Raw genomic sequence first — 291 nt, forward strand, 5'->3', positions numbered from 1 at the left:
TGGCATGGAGGGAGATGGGGGAGATTATTTGGAAGTGGATAACTGGCCGGGCAGCGGCAGCTTCGCAACGCATCCGCCTCAGCAGCCTACACTTCTGGCGTCGCCACAACCTGCAGCGTCGTTGCGGAGGCAGCCTACGCTCTCTGCATCGGCGAATCAGGAGCTGTTGCTTGAGTACAGAGCGGCCAGGGCTTTTGCTGGCGCCATCGCCGCGGATCCGCTAACTCCCACCGCTGAGCCTCGGCATTTGGAGGGGTTGAGTAAGTTTTCTTTCTTCTCTTCATCTACTCC

Source organism: Triticum dicoccoides, chromosome 3B, assembly GCF_002162155.2.
Source record: "Triticum dicoccoides isolate Atlit2015 ecotype Zavitan chromosome 3B, WEW_v2.0, whole genome shotgun sequence".
In the NCBI taxonomy this organism is placed as follows: domain Eukaryota; kingdom Viridiplantae; phylum Streptophyta; class Magnoliopsida; order Poales; family Poaceae; genus Triticum; species Triticum dicoccoides.